Source organism: Bactrocera tryoni, chromosome 2, assembly GCF_016617805.1.
Source record: "Bactrocera tryoni isolate S06 chromosome 2, CSIRO_BtryS06_freeze2, whole genome shotgun sequence".
Classification (NCBI taxonomy): Eukaryota; Metazoa; Arthropoda; class Insecta; order Diptera; family Tephritidae; genus Bactrocera; species Bactrocera tryoni.
In genome coordinates this window covers 43,363,095-43,386,749 of record NC_052500.1, presented here as the reverse complement: position 1 = coordinate 43,386,749, position 23,655 = coordinate 43,363,095, and the positions used below count along the sequence as shown (strand labels likewise).

The window sequence follows — 23,655 nt, the reverse complement described above, 5'->3', positions numbered from 1 at the left end:
AATAGCGCGGGCGAATAATAAGTCAACCGTGACGTCAGCAAGAACAGCTGACTGAAAGCAAACATGCGCATTGCGTAATCTCTTTCTCTATCATTCTTGGGTATAATCTGTTCACTTTATTACAAATGATGTCGATAAGGTAACACTGATTATTTGACAGTTTGTAATTCATTTGTTATTCTTAAATAATCATAATACAACAATAATTTAAATGTATATTAAAAGCTAGTTTTGCACTATAATATATAGAATAAATGTGTACAAATGAATTAGTGATGTGTTAGTGTACATAAAATTGAAAAATATAGGTGCAAAATTAATTTTATATATCGAAAATATGTAATTAAAATATTCCAAATTTTCAACTTTAAACGCGAATATCTCGATAACTATAAGCTTCCTGCTTCCTATATATATCCTTGATCAGGATAATCTCCTCTATCCGACCATATCTTTTTATCCTTGAAATCCTGGGACGGTATACTAAATTCTTCCCACCAATAGTTTTCGAGATATTTGCGTTTAAAGTTGGAAATTACTAATATTTGAATTACATATTTTTGCGATTTCAAATGAATATTACACTTATATTTTGCACTTTTAGATTCACTAGTACTTGACTAATTCGTTTGTAGACATTTATTTTACATTATATAGGACAAAAATAGTTTTAATTCAATGTTTAACTTATTGTTCAAATCTATTTACTTAACAATAACGAAAGAGCTAGAAACTGTCAAATAATCAGTGTTACCATAAAAATATATTTGAACAAACTAAAAAAAAATACAATAGAAAGAAAGATTAACAAAAAGGAATTTAACGCGAAAAAAAAATTGAAACACCCTGGTGTTGGATCGAGTTATTTTTTTAAAGCCCGGCCGCCAACGCAAAAAAGAATTTCACGCGAAAAAAAACTTGACACACCCCATTGACGGGTAAACAAAAGATTTTGTGTGCAAAAATCCTTTGCTTGGGTATAATCTATTTTATTTATTTCTTTTAGTGCATTTATAAAAGATGTTGATAAGGAAAACTGATTATTTGACAGACTGCAACCCTTTACTTGTCAAATAAATAGATTTGAACAATAAGCTTAATATTGGTTTAAAACTATTTTTGCACTATAAAATGTAAAAAAATGTGTACAAACGATTAAATGAAGTGTTAGTGAACGTAAAAATTAAAGATGTAAGTGTAAAAATAATTTTAAATCGCAAAAATACGTAATTCAAATAGTAGTAATTTTCAACATTGAACGCAAATATGTCGAAAACTATTGGTTTCTTGCGGCGGGTGAAATTTAGAATAGCATCCCCGGATTTCGGGGATAAAATGGGTATCACTGAAAAGTTGACGTTCTCCAGATCACGAAAATATATATATGTATATTGTTGCCGCTGACTTATAGTTTTAAAGATATTTGCATTTAAAATTGAAAAATTGACAACTTCACTTTTCACTTACTAGTACTTCACTATAACGTTTCTGTATATTAATTTTTTTAATATTTGTTATAAATAAAGCTTTATTTTAATTATTTTATTTTAGTTACAATTCTCTGCATTTGCACAATAAGAAAAGGGTTGCCATGGTGATTATAGTGAAGTGCTAGTAAGTGAAAAGTGCATAATATAGGTTGGTACGCAGCTCTTAAGTAATTGCTCAAGAAAAAAAATACATTATTTCTCAAGTAATTTTGACAGCTGGTTACGCATTGTGAATGATCTACATTAGAAGAGCAAGAGAGAATAAACAAACTTTGTGCGTAATATGTATGTGTGTATGTGTATGGTAACATAAATATTTTCATTGAGATTTAAGAAATGTTGTTGATGATTGGTAGGTTTTATACAACATTTCAAAATGGAATATACTTCATAATAATGATTTCAACTAATTTAGGATGAATTTGACGATTACTTCGAATCTCCTTCAAGAAACAATTGTTGATTTGATGTTTCTTCGCAAAACCAGGTTTGCCATATTCACTTTTTACTGAAAAAAAGTATCAAAAATTAGTACTAGATTTCTTGACCGTTTCTTAAGCGTTTTTTTAGATGAAGTTTTTACGTATCTTGAGAGCTGCGTACTAAGCTTATAAGTGAAAAAGTGATTCACAATATACAAATTATCAATGTAAAAGTTGTCAATTTTGCAATTTTAAATGCAAATATCTTTAAAACTATAAGTCAGCGGCAACTACATATATATATTTTCGTGATCTGAAGAACGTCACCTTTCCAGTGATTCCCATTTTATTCCCGAAATCCGGGGAAGGAAAGAGGACCTGCATGACCGGTAGGTCCTCCGTTCTTCTTGCACAGAGGACGGAACCTTCCAGCCTTCCAGATTTGGGGCGAACTCCCGTAGCCAGTTGGATGCCTTTTACAGCATCCGCATATCTGCGCCGCCCCTCAGCCTTCCCAATTCGGCCCGGTGTTGGGAAGGCTCCGTTAGAATACAGCCGAATTTACCTCCTGACTGCAAATCATCCAATGTGCACGGGAGTGGCATAACACCCTGGACTAGGAGGTGGTAGCTCTTGGTTGCCGCACGCATGTGGCACCCGACATCCTGCCTGGGCGGTGCTAATCAACACCACCCACACCGGTTGGGGGGTGCCGAGTATGCCTTTCGACTAAGCCCCTGCAAGGTTATAATAAACCTCCCCAGGAACAAACTCAGGCTACTGGTCGCATGGTACACCGGCCACTGTAAATTGAATAGGCACATGTACAACATGGGCCTGTCCTCTTGCGTTAACTGCCGGTTCTGCGACATGGAGCCTGAAACCCCGGAGCACCTGCTGATTGACTGCACAGCAGTCTGCAGACGCAGAGCTAAGGCTCTAGGATCAATGTTTCCGGATAGGGATCGCATAGCCTCACTAGCGCCCAGTAGTCTATTGAACTTCATCAATGCGCTGGGGCTAGGTGAGTCTATGTAAGCCAGGAGAGGGCACAATAGACCAAAGGTCGCGGTGCATTCCTCATGTATTAATCAATCAATCAATCAATCAAGCCCCTGCACCACGGCAAGGTGCCAACCATTCGCCACTTCAACCACTTCATCCCACCCCGCACTTATTTTTTTTTTTTGCCAATTCGGAGCATTTTATTCTAGTTCTGCTGGTACATTCTTTCACGCGGCACATCCGTGGTGTTGTCACATCCATTGCCTCTGGCCAGTGATCATACCGATTAGTACGTACATCAACGGGACAATCCAGGGGTCTGTTTCTTTTTGCAGCTGGCTCTGCTGTTGATGTGCAATACGGAACAGGTGGATTAATTGGCCTTTCAGTGAATTTGGCCAATACTTCGCCGAGTTCAGATTTAAAATTAAATAGGTCTTTAATATTCTTTTTCCGCATGCCCGCCTTTAGTGCATCGGCTCTGTACTCTCTCCATGCATTGCATACTGCTATGTCAATCAAATGAAAAGTTGTTTTTACAGTCCATTTCTTCGTTTTTATAAAAATTCCATTGACTGATCAGGTGCGTCGACTCCGCCCATTTTAGCGTTGTAACGCTTCACGATTTGAGGGCATGGTACATTAATGCGCTTGCGTTCCTTTTTGCACCACCTTTGTATCACTCCAACTGGGTCTTTTCCACATTCTGTGGATACTAGCGTAACGCACTTGCTATCGCACCATTTAACTGCAACTACATTACATTTCACAAACTGGCTTATGTCTCCTCTATTCATATTTCGGTCTAACGGAAAATCCATCCTCTGCACAGACAATCGGTTTAAAGCTATGGTCCCAGTAGCCTTGTAGCCGAGTTCCAGGAGCTTTTCTAAGTACCTATCAAAATAGAGAAAACTCTCTTTCGGCAAATGTTTTGTCAATCTGATGACAATAGACGGTCCAACTCCCAAGCCAGTGTCAGAAAAAGTTCCTGCTCCTTGGAATATTTCGAAACCGACGACGAGCCCGCTGGAAGTCGCAACAACAAGGTTCTTAAGACCTACAGGTCTCGGTTAATTTTTAACGTATTGCCGCATGGACACCCTTCCTGTAAATGGGATCATTTGCGCATCAATCGAGTATTCCGTAATTTCTGTTGCTAATGCTTGGCATCGAGATCTAACGTAGTCTATAACCGGCTGAATCTTAAACAGTTTGTTTGTCGGAGACTGTAGAGTATCAACAAAATGGAGGCTGTACCTTAATGTGAAGAATTTATTTCTGGTCATCGCGTTTTTTATTTGTGCTAATCCGAAGCCTTCCGACCAATACATCCGGACTCTGTGGTAAGCTAGGCAACCCATTATGATATGGAGTCCGTAAAGATTTTTAATATCGGCAGCAGTAGCATTGAGGACACATCCATGCTGAGATAAGTGATACTTATCCGTGAAAAACGCGGCGTTTTGAAAATGATCTTCAGGAAAATATTTCTGAAAATACTCCATGGGTGTACCAACTAAAATATTTCCTTGATGACTTGTTTGTTGCGGAGGCGTCGAGTCAACAAAACCGACGCTCTTCCAGACTTCATCCCGAGCAGATACGCTTTTATTTACATGACTAACAGTTGGGTCTTGGTTAGCAGGAAGTAAAATTTCATCTTTCGAAGAAGTTTCATTACAATCCGACTCGGATGAACCGCCCAAGTTGAAGCACGTCCTCATCAAGATTCAAATTGAAATGACCTGGAATGACACAATTGTGCGGGTAAATGAAAATGCGAGGTCAAAGCCTGAAGCGCACAATTGTGTGGTCCTTTTTTAAACTTGTTCAAAACACATAATTTAATTATAATTTTTTCACAATAAGATAATATATAGTTTATTTAATATTTTTTAATACACATTTTTGCAAAACATCACGAAACTAAAACACTGCACAAAATTTATTTCAATTTACCTTTTTCCATTCTTGACAACACGGCTGAACACTTCAAAACTTTGCAAATTGTGACAAAAATATACAATAAATCAAAGCAACCGTTGAAAAGAACCGCTAGAAATAAATGGCGTAATCATTGTTTTCGGGTCTTAACACGTAGTGAAGCGAAAAAATTTTTTTAACATATTTTTAGTCTTACCCGCACAATTGTGTATTGAAGGTCTGAAAGGGATAAGCGAGAATTAGATTGTGCTCCCTTGAGCTCTCGCTTATCCAGGTTTGACTGTATATTATCTTTGGATCAGAAACGAAAAACAAAACACGGAGTGGTTCGAGGAAGAGTTTAAAACGTCGTAAAAATTAAGCAGGAAAGAGCTGAATTCTTAAATCACCCTAGCCTTTGAAGAATTATACATTGAAAATGTATCCGGACAATAGGATAGAGACCAAAGCGAGTGAGAAAAAAACGAGAATCCATTAGGACAGCTACATAAATTTAAATTAAGGCAGATAAACTAAGAGTTCAACCGAGAGTAAATATATGTAAAAGAACAAAAGCAAAGTACTAACAGTGAAGAAGAAAATAGTAGAAAGATGGGCTCAACACTTGAATGTCGGCAGGTTTGATTTTCACACGGATTTCTGAAGGATCAACCGCAATCAGTGCAAAAAATACAAGGTTCGATCAAACACATGAAAAACTTCAAATTCTCTGGGGAGGGTAATATAATGCTGAACTCAAAAGAAACGCAAGAATACGGTTCATTGAAAGAACTCATTGATCTGGAACTGACATGAGATGAAAAAATTACATTTTATTAATTAAATTCATTTACACTATACTTGAAAATAATGTATTATTTAATTTTTTTAATTTAAAATTAATAAAATCGGCAATCACGAACGAATGAAAAGTATATGTAAGTTTTTAAATTTAAACAGGACTTTTTGAATCTAGTGCCCCCTGGTGGCGCCATCTATATGTCGACTGGTGTTTTAGAATCTGCTATCTTTATCGATTGTTCAGTGAGAATTTCATGACATTTCATTGATTGGAATTGAAGTTGTTGCGTTTTAAGTGTCAGTACGTTTGTTTTATCGGTGCGAAAATGAGCTTCGAACAAAGAGCCAATATTAAAGTTTGTTTTAAAAAAGTGGTTTCAACGTTTTCAAAATGGTCGTGATCACCGGAAATTCCATCGAAACTATACGTGAATTCATCAAAAATCAGACGAAATCATCAATGAAATTCATGTAAATGGAATTGAACATCTCCAAAACATTGATTTATCGCATTTTGACCGAACATTTGTTCTTACCAAAGGTGTGTACACGGTTTGCTCCGCACAAATTGACTAGGACCAAAAATTGCTCAGAATCCAACATTCGAAGGACAATTTCAACAAGATTTTTGGCTATTGTGGAATAGCTAGAATTTTTTTAAAAAAAAGCTACAGCTCGCCCTTTTTTCTCCTTTTGTAGGTTGCGTTTTTTACTCATTTTGTATAAAAACAAATCAATTGTTGAAAAAACATTGATTAGGCACACTCGTCATTTAATAGATAGTTTTTGTACTCTTTTCAATCTTTAAATATTCCCATAAACCTGAAATTTTCAAAAAAATTTATTTGCAATATGTTCACCCACACGCGTATACGTTTATACGCGGGTGAACTATTGTATAAAGTAGACGAAACTTATTCGATTAAACCGTTTATAATACAGTAGAAATATAAACAAAAGGTGTCACCCGAGTTTTAAATCAGTAACTTTCAACACAAACTAAAAACATTGTCAAAAAAATTAAAAATATTGAATTGCGACGGTTATGTTCAACCTTTCCGAAACGGACCTGGATTTTTATCCGGCAAGGGCTGTCAACTCGGAACCATTCCCCGGAATGTTTTCTGCTGATGCAACAACAACAACGTCGGTGCTGTTGACTATCTCTTCTTGCCCCAAACATCTTTCTATTCTTACTTACAATTCATAGCGAAGTTCGGATACCCGCGATTTTATGAATGAAATGCTTGTAATTTATATTGCATCTGCCTTACTGACAATAAACCCGGATTGCTGCATGGATTCTAATTTTGGCAGTCTAGAAAATTGATTCAGTAAACTTCTACTAACTTTCATATATAAATCAGCTAAGTCTTTCCTTATAAAAATTACAAACTATCTTTTTTACGCCGAATTCAAACGCAAATTCACGAATTTTTCTTGTAGGAGAAAGGGAGGAAAAATATATTGGGTTTAGGAAAAGCAACTAAACGTATGTTGATAACTTAACAAATTTTTGTAAAATTTTTCATATAAAAATTTAAAAGTCTTACATTTTTTACTTGTAATAAACTACATAAAGCTTGAACCGTTTCGAAGTTACCAACTTTTTTTTAACAAAAATCACAAACACTTGAAATTTAAGGCGGAATGTTTATTATCATTCGAAAGAACATTCTCTGGCATTTATTATCTCTTTCAAATGTTGGCCACGGCTTCGTCTTAGATGGTCCATCCGTTCAGTCCAATTTTCTATGACTCGTTCGAAAATTCGATTGGTAACTGGCGAATGACACGTGTGAACTGTTGCTCCAAGGCCAGAATCAAAGCAGGATTGTACGCATAGACTTAACATATCCCTATAAGAAAAAGGCTAACGGTGTGATATCACTTGATCCTGGTGGCCAAACGACCCTTCCAAAACGTGAAATTATCTGCTCACCGAAGTGTTCAATAAATCCATTGATTGACGCGATGTGTGAGAAGTAGTGCCGTCTTGTTGAAAACAAATGTCGGGCGAGGTCTTCAGCTTCAATTGCAGGCATCAAAAAGTCGGTTATCACAATGCGATAACGGCCGCCGTTGACGGTTACGTTCTCACTGGTATCATTTTTGTGAAAAATATGGACGGATGATTCCACCGTCCCAAAACCCACATCAAACCGTTGTGTTTGTTTTTTTTTCAGATGAAATGGCAGCTCTCGAATCTCCTCAGGTTGCTCTTCGTTCCAAATGCGGCAACATTGCTTGTTTACCTGATCGCTGAACAAAATTTGGCTCGAAAACGTTGGATCTTCTTGGAACTTTTCAAGAGCCCGTAGAGCGATTTCATCCGGCCAAGTGCTATTATTTCAGAGATTTAACCTCGTCAAGTTGCCAACGCACGAATGCGATCTTAGCCAACAGAGGACCTCCACGGTGCATAGGAGTTCAAATAGGTAACATGACTAACATTCTGATCCCAGTTACATATTGCCTTACAGGATACCACCCGAATATAGGTGCGTTACTTCGTGGTGAAAACCGTTTGGTACTAGGCGTGCCTGTCAAGTGATGGTAGGGAGATGGAGCTGGCGGAACAAATAGACTATTCGAAATTCTGCAAAATGAATGAAGCCTCCACCAGAATTATGGGCACCTGTAACAGCTTGCCCCATAATACCATTGCTAGCATCTGGTATTTAAATAGCATAACCTATTTATGCTAACTCTCACATCAACTATATACCCATAATTATATCGATCTAAATCTCCCGACTTTATTTTTGTGGGAAATCGCACCTTCGTTAACTTTAACAAAGCTAACTAGGTCGGTTTCACAGAATTTACTCAGGGCACCTTTACCGTTTTACCCATTCCTACGGACGTAATCGTTGGGGAACGTCTATTACGCAAAGTGCTCGCAGAAGCTACCGCTCGCTTCATCCCGGGTGGAAGAATCGCGAAACTCCGCCCTGATTTCCCAGCCGAAGCAGCTGTTTTAGCTAACGAGCGCTGCACTTTACTCCATGGAGATCCCTGTGATCCGAATAAAGGATCTCAATTTGGAGATTCCGCAAACGGAAAACCAACACAAACGGACGAAATGAACTGTAACCTCTCCACCGGTGTGATTAACCCTTGGACTACTGTCAAGGCTTTGGCTAACCCCTAGAGACATGATGACCGAGTTGAATTTTAATTCAATGGCTATGCCTCTTGGGACCCGAAGAAGTGCGTGAGCTATTTTAGTCGGCAATTTACATTGCCGACAGCCAAAAGACTGCGCTCCATTTACTTTCACCGATAAGGAGGTGGGCCATGAACTACCTGAATGGTATTCATCTATACTATTTTGAGGAAAAAACTCAAAATTGAGAAGAATTAAACAAGAGGTTACACATGATGATATCCTCTCCCCACTATTATTTAACTGTATGTCTCGAAACTCCCACAACCCTCAGAGGGAGGTTCGATTACGTCGTACGCTGATGATTGCACGAAATGGGCGTCAGGCAATGGATGGCATGTCTCAGAGGTAAACGGTTATCTCTTAACTTTTCTCGCTTTCTCACTGCAAGGGACTTCCTTTCAGTGAATGGCGTTCTTGGAGTCAAAACACCACCCATTGCAAATGAAGAGCTCGAGTTGCCGCGAGAAACGAGTGTGACCCTTGCGCAGTTTCGTTCTGGATTCTGTAGCAGGTTAAACTCTTACTTATCCGGAATAGACCCCGACATATCTAATGTATGCACTGCGTGCAGTGAGTATCCGCATGACAGTGGCCACCTCTTTGCATGCCTTACTAACCCCACCCATGTGACACCTTTCTCTTTTTGATCGCATCCCATCGAAACATCACGTTTCTTCAGCCTACCATTGGATGACGTCGACGGTAACTTAGCTAATCCTTACCATCCTAACGGGGATTAGGTACGCAATACAACAACAATAGGAAACTGACTATATGGGAGTCCAAAAATAAAGCAATGCCATTAACATTCCTAAACTGAGAATTTTATTTTCCTTTTTTTTTTATGAATGCTTAAGAAATTATTATTGGCAGTATTTTTTTCGCACAATAATAACTTTAAGGTAAATTGAAGGTAAAGAAGGCAGCATAACAACGGCCGGCATGTACACAAGACAACACAGCTGTACACAATTTCGTTGTGGCCATACTAATACCTAATGAAATTTTAATATTTTGTTCAAAGTGAAATTTTTTATGAAAAAAATAAGTAAAAATATAAATTTATTTGTTTTAAATTATAAATTGTTATTACAAAAGATATAACAGAGCTATTTTATGCTTTTATTTGTAAAATAACATCAGGTTTGATTGAGCTTTTAATAATTTTGCATTTTACATATTAGTGGCATCACTCCTCTCTACTGTCAACTCTACTGTCGTCGCAAATTTAAGAATATCTTCAAGTTAGCGAGAGCGACAACTGATGGCCTGCATTCGTGTAGTCCTGCAGCTGTCTAAATAACTGTGTCCTTAAGAACGTGTGCATTTTAATATTTGACAAATATTGTTTGCAGTCTGTCGCGCTCTATGTGTTTAGCACTTGATGTATATATTAGGCTATGTTCGTAAATGCATCATGACGCGCATCATGACGATTGCATAAAAAACAGAACGTTCAGAAATGCAATATTGCAACACTGCAATAATCAAGCGTTCAAAAAAGCAACACTTCTATCAACTGTCATACATAATTTCTATCAAAAAATTGTTTACTGCATTTAACTACGATGTCTGACGAAAAGTAAGTGCAAAACTGTTTTATTTTAATTTTTGTATTGGAATTTAGTTAAATTATGTTAATAATAACTGTATAAATTATTATTTTTAAATTTTTAGTGAAAATCTCAGTAATGCGGAGACGCAGTTATTGCTGAGAGTACGGTTTAATATGTCCTCGGGAAACGACTTTATTGTTTTTATAAATGATTTGTTTTTAGGTATTTTTCTTTTTAAAGACAAACATTTGTACCTACAAATTTTTCTTTTTGACTTCAATACCCTTCTTTTTCTTAAATTTAAAGAAAATCTATCATTTCTTTGCTCACAAATTTCGTCTAGTGTTAGATTCAGCAAAATTTCCATTTTAGTACTATACGCGTTCAAAAATGCAAACAAATGTATTTGCAAATTGTCAAAAATTGTATAAGAAGTATCAAACGTCAAACTTGCAGTGTTGCTACTGTTGCTTATGCTGCAAGTCATGAGGCATTTACGAACATAGCCTTACTGTTCATGTGAAATATATCCATTTGTATGTATTCCCCTACTTTTGTTGGAATTGGAGTTTTTCCTATAGGTTGTTTGTTTGGATGTCTTTCATACTTGTGTTGTAAACAAATTGCACATTTTATTGATTCTGTTCTACACATATCCTTCTCATTGGGCCAAAAATTTGTAAGTAAAATTTCTTGTGTGTTATTTTTATAACTACGGTGAGCACGTCTGTGTGTGTTTACTATTAGTTCCTTTTGCTCGTCTATATTTATAACATCTATCAATAGATTTGGTGATATTACAAATGCGTAAGTAAGAAAATTAGCAATAATGTCATCTTTGACAGGAAATAATGGGTTGTCAAAAAAGTCTTGCGGTATTTTCGCTAGTTGGCGCTGAAAGCGCGTAGTTCTAGTTTTGTTCGTCGCATCGGGTCATGCTATACCTTTTTAGAAAGCTCATTTCACGCGCACGTGTTTGATTGATTGTCGTTTCTTTTAAGTCGTTCGTGAATTATAACGTCGCGAACATGGAGCAAAATAAAGAGAAAATACGGCATATTTTACAGTACTACTACGATAAAGGCAAAAATGCATCTCAAGCCGCCAATAAAATTTGTGCAGTTTATGGACCCGATACAGTTTCCATTTCCACCGCACAACGATGGTTTCAACGTTTTCGTTCTGGTGTAGAGGTGGTCGAAGATGCGCCACGCTCCGGAAGGCCTGTCGTCGAAAATTGCGATAAAATCGCTGAATTGGTCGAAAGAGACCGGCATAGTAGCAGCCGTAGCATCGGTCAAGAGCTGGGCATGAGTCATCAAAAATTCATTTCAATTTCAATATAAAAAAATTCAATAAAAATACCGCAAGACTTTTTTGATAACCCATTATTTTACAGTACTACTACGATAAAGGCAAAAATGCATCTCAAGCCGCCAATAAAATTTGTGCAGTTTATGGACCCGATACAGTTTCCATTTCCACCGCACAACGATGGTTTCAACGTTTTCGTTCTGGTGTAGAGGTGGTCGAAGATGCGCCACGCTCCGGAAGGCCTGTCGTCGAAAATTGCGATAAAATCGCTGAATTGGTCGAAAGAGACCGGCATAGTAGCAGCCGTAGCATCGGTCAAGAGCTGGGCATGAGTCATCACAAATTCATTTCAATTTCAATAAAAAAAAAATCAATATAAATACCGCAAGACTTTTTTTGACAACACATTATAAGTCGACTGTTGAGTTAGAATCTGCTATCTTTATCGATTGGAAGTGAAGTTATTGCGTCTTAAGTGTCAGTATGTTTGTGTTATCGGTGCGAAAATAAGCTTCGAACAAAGAGCCAACTTTAAATTTTGTTGTAAAATTGGTAAAACTTTTACCGAAACGTTTCAATTGATGAAACAAGTTTATGGCGATGATTGCCTATCCCGCAGCAGAGTGCGCGAGTGGTTTCAACGTTTTCAAAGTGGTCGTGAGGACATAAATGACGATCAACATGTGGGCCAATCAAAATCCGTGATCACTGGAAATTCCATCGAACCATCGATTTATCGCATTTTGACCGAAAATTTGGGCTTATGAAAGGTGTGTGCACGGTTTGTTCCGCACAAATTAACTGACGACCAAAAATTGTTTAGATCGATCGACTCTTGTGACCGATTATTTTACCAAAAATCACATTTTAACCATTAACCACTCTCCATATTCACCTGATATGGCACCGTGCGACTTCTTCCTTTTCGTAAAAAATGCACTTGCCCATGAAAGGAAAGCGTTATGCAGACGTAGAGGCCATTCAAAAAACTTGCACCGGAATACTGACGGCCATACCGGCCACCGAGCTAAAACACTCGTTCGACATGCTTTTGGACCGTGCAAAAGGCTGTATTGAAGCCGAAGGAGGCTATTTTGACTAAAATAAATTAATTTTGCCGAAAAAAACATATGCCTGTTTTTTGCAGCTTGTAGTTAAATTTGCTACCCCATATAAATAGTTTTGTAACTTTTGAAGTGACCAAACAATGGCTAATCGTTTTTTTATGGTTTGTGCTATAATTCTGGTCAGTATCATGTAATGTTATTGAAATGAAGGCAATTGGTTGATTATTTTAGGATAGGACTGCCTCAATAGCAAAATAAATTTCATCAGTAGTTAAATCAAATGGTTTCGAGAAATCTTTGAAGAAAGAGTTCTGTTTGTTCCCGAAGTGCCCAGTGCTGCGTCGTCTAATTTTATGTCTACTTTGGCGCTCTGATCTTTTCTTATCATTCTTTGCTCCCCTTTTAAATGAATAGTTAAGGGTTTAGTGATAGATGCAAAATTCCTAATAAATTTTCAATAATAACTAGCTAATCTTAAAAATGACCTTACAGTTTTTGAAACTGGGAAATTTTTTATTGTTTCAGTCTTGTTTGGATCCACAGTAATCCTATTATACTTAATCATGTGATCAAGATACATGACTAAGTTTTGAAAAAAAATGTGATTTTTCGTCTGAAATTTTCATATTGGCTTTATGTAGTGCATTTATTATAGTTGAAACGTGTTCAATATGTTCTTCGAGTGAGGAAGAGAATATCTATATATATGTACGTATGCAAATTTACCAATATATTCTCGTGTCATCTACGCATCGTTGAAAGATTGAGGGTGCGTTTTTCAACCCAAACGGCATCTTAACAAACTCATACTTTGCTCCATTGACTGCAAAAGCGGTATTTTCTCTATCGGATTTCTTTATTAAATTTGATGGAATGCTCATTCCAAATCTATATTTGAAAATAATTTTGCTTTTCCTAAATTTTGGATAGCCATATTTACATCAGGTATTGGATATCTATCTGTGATTGAGCATTAATTTTTTGGAAATCAACTACCATTCTTCTTTTCGGCTTACCTTGTTCGCCAGTGCCTTGTTTTGGAGCAGTCCATATGGGTGAATTATATGGGCTTTTACTTGGTTTAATAATTCCATTTTTTAATAACTCGCTAATTTCTTTATTCACGAAGTCGTTATCCGCAATGGGATATGGATATTGTTTTGTCCATATTGGTTCCTCTGTCGGGGTCCTAATTGTCGCCTGAATAGTTGTAGTGAAAGGAAGAGTTTCACTTATTTGAACGTTTTTTTTTGCATTAGTTTTCATGTCTTCTTCGTATTGAGGGTTATTGATAGTAAAATTAATTTTTTGTTCTACGTTATGGGTCACTTCCTTCTGGTACTTTAAACTATAATCAAATAAATTCACTTCTGCTTTAAGAGTTCTAAGTCCCTGTTCTCCTAATATCATATCGAATTCCTTTAGCTTATCTATTCCATAATATACTAAATCGTATCCATATGTCCCAACCACTTTTTTGAATTAATGACTGAAAAGCCATGTTCAGTTTTTGTTTTAAAAGGAATAATTTGTATTGACTTACTGATTTCACTTTTGTTGCTAATATAATTATTAGTTGATCCTCTGTCCACTAAAATTGCAACCGCTGTGCCGGTGAATCCACATTGTGTTTCGATACAAAGCAACCCGTTTACTCGTCTAAAAAAATACTCGGTGTCTCAAAATGTCCATCGTAGTATACTTGTGCGGTTTGATTGATGCGCTGTATTTTTGGTTGATTGAAGTTTTGTGACGGGACGTTCCCATCCCTTTTAAATGGATTTAGTTGGTGAGACGGATTCCTTGGTTAATTGAAGTATGTAATATATTGGCTCTGGTACTGCTGCGAACTGTCCACTTCCATTGGTTCTGGTGCAAGTTGTTGTTGCGGTTGATAATTCTTCTGTATTCTGACGTTTCGTCTGTATTGATGATGTTGTCCGTCCTCTCTATGTGATTAAACTTGGCCTTCGTTGAAGCGAGTATTATATTTCCTTTTATCATCAGGTTGATGGAATCGTTGTTGCTCGTTCCCTCTTGGCAGATTAGAATGTACCTCGAATTGGCGATTCACATTGTGGTGGTAAATAGTACTAGCTACTGCGTAAGCTGTTTCCAAATCTTTAGGGTTATGACTATACAATGTCCCACCTGTATATTTGCTATTTAACCCTAGGATGAAGGTCCTTACTGCTTCCTGGTTTGCATAGTCTTTCATAGAACCACTGTTTTGGTTTTCGGACACCTCAATTTTTGATAATGCCAAGTTAAGCGCTTTGCTCACTTCACTGTGGAATTCGGCTAAGGTTTTCCTTCCTTGTACGATCTTTTTCATTTCCTCTAAAAGGACGTATAGTGGCCTGAGGTCCGCAAACGTGTAATCCAATCTATTTATTATGGAATAAAAAATTTATCTTCGTGTTGTGGTATGTATGAATGAATATCTGCTGCTGCTCCTGTCATTTTTGTGCGTACTATACCAAGTGCACTGTAGTATCTGAGGTGGTTGGTGAATTCTTTTATACCATCCATAAAGGTCCATACTTGCGATCTCCAGGATCTATATTGATCTTTGTTTCCATCGAACCGTGGAAGTGCTTTGAATAATTCTAGGTCAATTTCCATGGGGTCGTTTATGTGCAAGCGTATTGCTTCGTGTTGATCGACCATCGATACTCCTTTAAACGATTGGCTTGATTCAATCGCTGATAGTCGATTCTGCATCTCAATGCTTTGCTGCTGCAAAGTTTGAGTTATTACGTCGATGTGTGCGCATAGTTGTGCCATTTCTGATGTCATCGTAACTGATTCTGATTTTCTACGACTGCAGTGGATTTTTGCCCTTTTTTCCTTCCGGAAGTTCTTGATGTGCTCCAGTTTTTAGTGGTGCCTTAGAATTCTGTTTTTGTTCCAATTTTTCAGGAACCTATGTGTCTTTCTTTAAGACCGTGGATTTTGGTTTTTTAAGTCTTATATTTCAAAGAGTGGCTGTAAAGCAAATCGATTTGCAATCCCGGTTGAGCCCCCAGTTAAATAATAATAGTTTTGGGTTTATTATTATTCTTTATTGAGTTCAATATACCTTCTTGGTTTGTGGTAATACTAAGACTAAAAGACATTATGTTTGCTTACAACTATTTCTAGTATCGACAGAACATTCATGTTGTTCTGTTGTGTTCTTATTTTAATATTTAATATTTTTGGATAAGTTCTTATCTGTTACTGATAATTACAATACATTATTATGTGTATATGTCATGAGACATGTTTTTATGTTTACAGCTGATAAGGGTTTGTTGATGTATTTGGGTTCGTGAGTATGATAAGGAATGTTATCTTCCTTAACTCGCGCGAAACACATTCTTTAAAAAACGTGAATTTTCGTAATAAAGTTGAACGATTTGTAACCGTTGTTCAGGTGTAAGTCTTTCCATGATGAAATGCCAAATAATACTGAACAAAAATAACACGACTGTTTAATACGACTAACGCGTAATGCGTCAAAACAATGCTATTGAAAAAAGTACCTATACTTGAACCACCCGTTCCTAGAGTCGGCAGTGGTCGTAATTTGAACAATAGAAAATACAATTTGTTAACAATATTTATTTTATTAAAATGATATTGAAAAATTTGAAGGAAATGTGAACAAAATCTGAAGACAGTTCTTGAAAACAATTATCTGGTTTTGATTTAATGCTGTATGCCAAAATAATTCGTCGCCTGAATGCAGTGGTACGCAGATGAAGAAGCTTCAGACCTGCCATAAAACTGCACTCCGGACCACGACAGGATGCCTCTTAATGTCTCCCATCGAATATCTACAAAGTGAGACACTTATGCTCCTAGTTAAGGAGCATAATTAACTCCTCTCCAATCAGTTCCTATTAGGATGTTTTCGCAGAAATCACCCCTGCAGCCACCTGCTTGGAGCAGAACCGCCTCCTAGGAACATCAAGAGATCTTTCCTCAGTTACGTCGACGACATCGAACAGTACGCCGACCGGACTTCGGACGCAACTAACTTCCGACAGGTACTGACTGACATTTACAGTGGAGCTATCAACACCTTCACCAACTTCCTTCCAGTGAATGGCGTACTTGGAGTCAAACCACCACCCATTGCACACGATGAGCTCGGGTTGCCGCAGGAAATGCGAGTGGCGCTTGCGTAGCTTCGTTCTGGATATTGTAGCAGGTTAAACTCTTACTTGTCTAGAATAGACCCCTACATATCCAACATATGTCTTGCGTGCAATGGGTCTCCACATGACGCTGGCCACCTCTTTGCATGTCCCGCCAACCCCACTCATCTAACACCCTTTTCCCTTTGGTCCAACCCCGTCGAAATAGCACATTTCTTGGGCCTCCCGCTAGATGACGTCGACGACAACCTAGATAATCCTTATCATCTTAACGGGAATTAGATATCCATGATAACCGTCTATTTGATCGTGATCGACATTTTGTTACAACAAGACGGCGCCGCTTCCCACACATCGCATTAATTAATGGATTTATTAAGAGAATACTTCGGCGCTGATAATTTTATGTTTTGGGTTGGGCGATTGGCCACCATGATCGTGTAATATTACACTGTTAGACTTTTTCCTGTGGGGATATAAAAAATCTGAAGTGAATGCAGACAATCCCGTCAATTAATTAAAAAGAAAAAAACAAAAATCTGCAACCCTTGATATTCATGATTAATTAACAGAAGTGAATTTAGAAAGTGAAGTTCACCAATATCGGATAAAAACTTCACAATAGGCTCTTCTGATAAAGTTTCGTTCCTCCTTTCGCCTCAATAACTGCGTAATTGTTGAAGGCATAAAATTTACTAGAATATCAATGGATTTTCTTATAACGGGACCATACCAAACCAGTTCTAAAATCTGTATCAATTGATTTTTATTTGATGGCTGTTAGTGTGAAGTTCTTCGTAATGTGCCATAAGTGCTCAATAGTGTTTATATCGGGCAAGTTTCCAGGCCAATCCAAGCGTCTAATCCTTAGATCGTTAAATGTACTGACCAACTAAATATAAATATTCGAGAATCCTGAATAAGCTAATATACACCAATATTGTGTACCTGTTTATACGATATTTATTTCTAATCAAAATTCAGCCATTTTGCACGATGGCATGGCGTTCAGTAATCCTGGAAGATTATGTAATCCGCATAAGGATAATGCTCTTCAATTGCGGGTACTAAAAATTGTGGGTAATATGGTATAGGCGGATAATATGGTACACCTGATTTTTTGCAAAACTATTTAGTAGCAGCTATGAAATTTGAAAGAAAAGAAAAAAATAACAGCTTCATCAACGGCACAGTTTTTTCTCAGTTTCTAAAAACGCGTAATTTTATATATCGGATATTTTTGCATAGTGAAATGGAAGCTTTTTAGCCCGGCGCAGTGAAAAATTGGTGAAGGAAATTTTTATTTAAATCTATAGGTAATCCACCAAACTTCATTTACGAAAGGTTAGTTAGCAATAATTTGGTACTTTAAATAAAAATATTGGTAAGAAATGTGATAGTAAAGAAAACGGGTAATAGGGTATACTAGCGTGAGGCCAATATGATATATGGTACACTATATATTACCCGCGTTATTTGCATTAGGCTAATACTTTCATTTTATTGTTGAAGTGTATTCCAAATATGCCGAAAAAAGGTGAACGCAGGCAGGGGGATAAAGAGAATATGGGAAAGGCCATAGCAGCTGTAAGAAAAGGGGAAATGGGAATACTATTGGTCTCTAAACCCCTTGAAGTTACACACACAACATACAGCGAATGGCTAGAAGCGAAAAGACAGAAATTGAAAGCGATCTTGACAGTTATTCTTTGGAGATGGAATCTTGCTTTTGGGGAATTACGATCCCTTGCATTTCAGGTGGCACTTAAAAACAATATTCCTAATAACTTCAATGTGTAGGCTAAATATGCAAGCTGGTTGAATGGGTTTTGCAAACGCCATAGTAAAACTTTAAGCTTACGTACACCAACTGGCACTTCTTTCGACAGGGCAAAAGGATTCACACGCCAAATCGTCGCTTCCTTTTTTAATTTACTTGAAAATTAGTATACAAAATATAATTTTACAGCAACCCATATATGGAATGTAGATGGGACTGGGCTGTCAGCGGTGCAATCTCGACAGCCTAAAATAATAGCACAAAAAAGAAAGCGACAAATAGGCGCCATAACTTCCGCAGAACGTGGATCTCTTATAACTGTTATAACGTGCATGAGTGCTGACGGGTCTTTCGTGCCTCCGTATTTCATATTTCCTAGAAAGAATAATTTCATTTCATTTCATTTATTTACTCCAATCGGCACTATACATCTAATAACAATTATAATGCTAAATAAGACATCAGGCTTAAACGTATACAATTAGGAATTAAACAAGTACCTAGTTCGTATGCTAGTATTTTAATAAAACTTTTTTAATGATCTTTCTGAGGTTCTGTAGAGATCCGCTGAAGAAGTTGACGTCACCGTGCAGAGGGTTTACCAATCTGCAGATTCTTTCCTGTGGGCCATTGATTACATAGTTTTTGTTCCGATCTGCAAGTTTTCAGGATCCTCATCTGTGTAAGGTTAAGCTCATTTGGTATGATTTCAAAGTCTGCAAAGATTTCTGGGGCATCAATTAATCCATTGAAGATTTTGAAGAAGAAGATGAGGTCTGCTACCTGCCGTAGAGATTTAAGGTCATTTATTTTCAGGATTCTTCGGACGTCTTCTGTTGAATTGATATCGTTTCTGTGTCTGTTATGATCACTATTCCATATTCTAGAATGGGTAGCACTAATGCTGAGAACAAACAGGTTAATGAGCAATTGTTCTCAAATTCCCTACACATACGATTAATCAACCCTAGTATTTTGTATGCCTGTGAAGTAATTGTTTCGATATGTTTCTTGAAAATTAGTCTTCTGTCAATAGTGATACCCAGGTCTCTGATGTCTTCAACTTCCGTGAGTCTTTGGTCATTCAAAGTGTAGGATAAAGGTACCTGCGTATGCGCACGGGTGAAGGACATCACTGCGCATTTTTTCACATTCAGAACAAGTTTATTTATCTTACACCAGTTATACAGCTCATCTATATCGTTTTGTAAGAACGGTGAAAATTCTACAAAAAAATTTTAAATCGTCAGCGTATAATAAGTACTCAAACTGAAGTTTCTTCCCAATGTTATTCACAAATATGTTGAAGAGTATGGGTCCAAGGTGGAATTCCTGGGGAACACCAGAAGTGACATCATACTCATTTGAAATGTGTCCGTCGATCCTTACTTGCAATCTTCTTCGTAGGTCTTAGGTACGATCTGATCCAGCGTAGCGCATTGCCATTCACTCCATAATTTTTTAGCTTCTCCATAAGAGTTTCATGGTCCACTTTGTCGAATGCCTTGCTAAAGTCCGTATATATTGAATGAACTGGAATACCGCTGTCCATGGCCTTGAAGATGTAGTTGACATAGGTATATAAGTTTGTTGTAGTAGATCTGCCACCAACAAATCCGTGCTGTTTAGGAGAAATGATATTTCTGCATATTAATGCAGATTGGATACATACAGGTCTATAATTGGTGACGTCAGATCTAGGGTCGTTTTTGTGGATGGGACTGATGAACGACGATTTCCACGCCGATGGAAAGGTTCCGTGATGAAAAGACTTGCTGAATATATGTGTGATAGGTTCACAGAGCCCGGCAGCACAGTTGCGTTGAAATATATTAGGCAGACCGTCAGGTCCTGCACCTTTTTTTGGATCCAGGAATCCAGATCGAATGAGCGGTTAGATCATTCCATGTCATGGTAGCTGGGATTCCCATGTCGGTACTTTTGTTCTTGACAAACCTCCAGAATTCATTTTTGTCTGAAGAGCCTAGATTTTCCACTTTATTAATGTATGACTTGTAGCATATTGCACTTAATGTCTTGCATTCGAGTCCCAGTTGGCTAAAACATCTATAATTTGACTTAGTTTTATTTCTCTTATATTTGGTATGCGCAGATTTCTTCAAGTTAATTTTATTTTTAAGTTCTTTAGAGAACCAGCAGGGAAATTTACTTGGTTTCCTCGAGTATACAGAGACAAACTGAGAAATACCTTCTTGTACTTTATTATAAAACCAACTAACCTTATCATCCACTTCTTGTATTTTGTATAGCTTAATCCAGTTAGATCTTAAAAAGAAAGCGTTAAGACTCACATAGTCGGCTTTCTTAAACGAATAAGAAGGAGGATAATTTGGGATTTGACTAGGCTGAAAATCCAAGAAGATCTCCACAGGCGGGTGATATTTATCCGCAATCGTGAAAGCAAGGGTTTCGTTGATTGAAAGATCCAAATTACTGAAACATAAATCCAACATCTTATTATTTTCATTTAAGATGTGATTGAATTGATGACACTCAATCAGAGCAGTGGTATCGTACAGCAGCTTCTCACAATCAAAGCGCGGTATACTCGTAGTATCATTCATAATAATTTTTTTTCATTGAGTTATAAAATTCATAAAAAATAAAAAATTTTCCCAAAAATAATCAAACTTTAACTGTTAAGATCTTTTAAACGTTTGGGTTTACGAAAAAATCATAATAGACCTTTTTTGTAGAGCATTCAATTTCCTACAAAATCTAAGAAACAAGATATTTTTTCAAGTAGTTGGAAGCGAGATATAAATTATTCTATCTGATAATAAGAAAAAATAGAAAACTGTATGTAGGAGGACCTTCCCGTTACAATTAAAAACTCATGTTTGGAGAGGCTTTCTTAGAGATGTCTAGGAACCTATTTTTCCGAGTACCAAACGAAAAAAAAATTTTTTTTTGAATCACTCTAATGTATACCATATTATCCGCGCGTTTTTCATAATGCCAATTTCTAACTTCTTTCACATTTTTAATTACAAATTTTATACCAATATGCATTTTAAGTCAAGGGCTATATTTGCCCATATTAAAATACTAGAAACAATTCAGTTTTGAAGGTTTCTGACGAATCTTTTCGTAGTTATAGCCAAAATACAAATTGGTATACCATATTACCCACATTTACTCTATACAATTATCCTGAAAAATACACTTTTAAAACGGTCGCTTAAATTTATACACTGCAATAAGTTGTCTTTTCTCTCATCCTAAGAAGATCACTTTTCCTCATCTAATACCACTATGCGAATGTTTGGTCACGCATTAATGTTTTGTGATTATTTGACATTTTCAAAACCCAATCGAAACACAACTATAACTGAACAGTGTTCAACCCTATTTCATAAAAAATACTTAATTTCTCTGTGCCTACTAATTTAGTAGATTTTTTTGTTTTTAATTTACAATTATTAGATCGTCTACAGAAGTGACGGTACGTTTTTATTGACCGAAATGTATAGATATGTAAACTTAAGGTCCGGTTATGCATACATAGCACAGCACTGCATAGACAAACAATACATGTGAAACATAGCGCCAGATATACACAAATGGTCAAAATAATAAGTACATACGCCCGTGTAGCATTCAATGACTAATAAATTCTCATTTATTCATGTTTAAAGAGAAATAATATCATATTTCATTTCATATATGACTTAAATAATAAAAATAAAGATATTTGTCATAATAATTGAAATAAGAACTTATATTTCTAGCAAATAATAAAAAGACTAAAAAATGGCTGGACAAAATAATAAATACATCAGGTATCTGTGAATGAAAAAATGTATTAGTTTGAGTTTTCTGTCTTCTATTTAATTTTTATTTACTTCTTTCATCAGTGTCTAGTATATCTGCCATTATTTTCAATTCCTTTTGAGATCCGTTTTGGCATACTGGTGATAAGTTTGCGGCACGTATCAATTGGAATCTCATACAGATTTTTCAACAAATTTCTCTAACTGATCCTTATTTTGGAACGATTGCTTCCCAATTTGTTGCTTTAGCTCCCCACAAAGGTTTCCCCTTGGATTCAAGCCGGGAGATTGACATGGCGATTTAAGAGAACTCACACCATTGTCCTGAAACCAACCTTTTACCAACGTCGACGTATGATTAAGATCATTATCCCGCTGAAATTTCCATATTAGTGGCATACTTTCCTAAGCAGATGGCAGCATCGTGTTTTCCAAGATATCTTTATATTGAAACCTATTCATGGTATCTAAAATACGATGTATTGGTCCTACACCATACCATGAAAAGCAGCCTCAGACCATTTTGTTGCCGCCAGTGTGTTTAACGGTCTATTTTGTAGACTGTGAATGTAATTCTTTGCCTTTCGAACGACTAACATTCCGTCTGGCATCATTTCTGAAAAAATTAATTTTTGTTTCGTCGCTCCACAAGATATTGTGTTTTTTTCACCACTTGGGCCGGACCAATTTGCATGATTTCTCGCGAATTGTAATCTTATCTTAAATTTTTCTTCGCAATAATGGTATTTTGTTGTCTATCCTGCCAGGTAAATTAGCTGGATGTAGCCTTCTTAGGGCCATATGGGGAAGATAACATGCTACCAATATCGGCTGATATTATTCATGAAGATTCCCATTTATATCTTCCTTTTTACCAAGAGTGACGATACCGTTGTCCGTTGTTGTTGATGTCTCTTTGGGTCGACAGCGAGTTTCAACATTCTTTTAATATACTTAAGGCATTCTGCATGAAATACAATGGACGGCCTAATGTTTTAGCGATATTCCTAAGACTTTGGCCCTCTCTTATGAGATTTAAAAAGATTTCTTTTTCCTCCGCCCTGCAATGCTTTTTCTAATCATCTATACATTTTTTTAATGAGTCTTAAGCATGAAGCTATCGCTCGATTTGATGAAAATCTTAAAATAATTAACAATGTACTTATTATTTGACACCTTAGAA

At 36.7% G+C, this 23,655-nt stretch overlaps 1 protein-coding gene across 1 annotated transcript in view; it reads left to right on the top strand.

The window, feature by feature from the left end:
- LOC120768706 (MAGUK p55 subfamily member 6) overlaps positions 1-23,655 on the top strand; it is a 163,254-nt gene that overhangs the window by 6,793 nt on the left and 132,806 nt on the right. The gene's annotated exons all lie outside the window — the stretch shown is intronic.